The sequence below is a fragment of the Alexandromys fortis genome, unplaced genomic scaffold, assembly GCF_014885135.2.
Source record: "Alexandromys fortis isolate MF-2015 unplaced genomic scaffold, M_Fortis_MF-2015_v1.1 scaffold_615, whole genome shotgun sequence".
Lineage (NCBI taxonomy): Eukaryota > Metazoa > Chordata > Mammalia > Rodentia > Cricetidae > Alexandromys > Alexandromys fortis.
In genome coordinates, this window is record NW_026068480.1 from 56863 (window position 1) to 57838 (window position 976).

At 28.2% G+C, this 976-nt stretch overlaps 1 long non-coding RNA gene across 1 annotated transcript; it reads right to left on the reverse strand.

The window, feature by feature from the left end:
- LOC126495770 (uncharacterized) lies at positions 1 to 970 on the reverse strand. The gene is made up of 3 exons (XR_007590219.1): positions 842 to 970; positions 543 to 572; positions 1 to 113 (listed from the first exon to the last, which is right to left on the reverse strand). It is a non-coding gene; the product is annotated as an uncharacterized lncRNA (long non-coding RNA).
- Positions 971 to 976: the final 6 nt, after the last annotated feature.

The following is a 976-nucleotide window of genomic DNA, read 5'->3' on the forward strand; positions in this document are numbered from 1 at the left end:
ATCCAGACTTCACAGGTGAGGGGAAAATTCATTTAAAAAGAAATGATGATTTATATGTAATACTGACTTCATGCCCAAGAGAATATGATGCATAATTCTCATCCTGTTGTCATCTGTGCAGACATAAAAGCAAAAATTAAAATATGATTGAACAGAATAGTATTTGTCCTTGAGAATGTATGAATGCAAACTTAAATATAACAAAACAGAGTATAGAGAATGGATTGTACATAAACAATTCCTTTCCTTGAAGTCAAATACAAGATACATTAAATTGACGGAATAGTCCTCAATATGAAAATTTTAGCAATTCTGAACAAGATAAAATTCCTTCATACTGATTTATAAATAAACATATTCTATCATTCATTTTTGTAGCTGTAAGATATTCAGCCTTAAAAGACAAATAATATTCTATCTTAATTTTGCCTAATTTGAGTTCATTTTTTTCTTTGTAACATACTTATTTCTACTTTTTATGTAATAAACACAAATCTATTGAAATATCAAGATGGTTAGTCAATGCTTTTGTTTCTACTCACCTAAAGAAGGTCATTATTTAGGACAATTATCTGTAAAAGAATATGTATGGGGTAAGGAGTGACATAAATGTTCTCATATGAATATTAGAACAGCTCCACAAGGATTATTTCAGGAAAAAACAACTGAAAGATTGCATATGACTAGATATATTCCAAATCAGAAACTTACTGACTAGATAGATAGACTAAGTATGTTTATGTACTTATATATTTATGAATATAAATCAATATATATATGAATAAATATGTATCTATGTATTTAGAAATGCTATGGCCATAATAATAAACACTGAGGTTACCTGTAGCCAGAATATCTTGAATGTTTTCTCTTGGAATGTTCTGGACCTTAGCAAATTCCTCAATTTTTTCATATTGTTCAGGAGTCAAAGGTTGACCTTTTCCTATATTGTATAATTGACAATGTTAAAGATAGG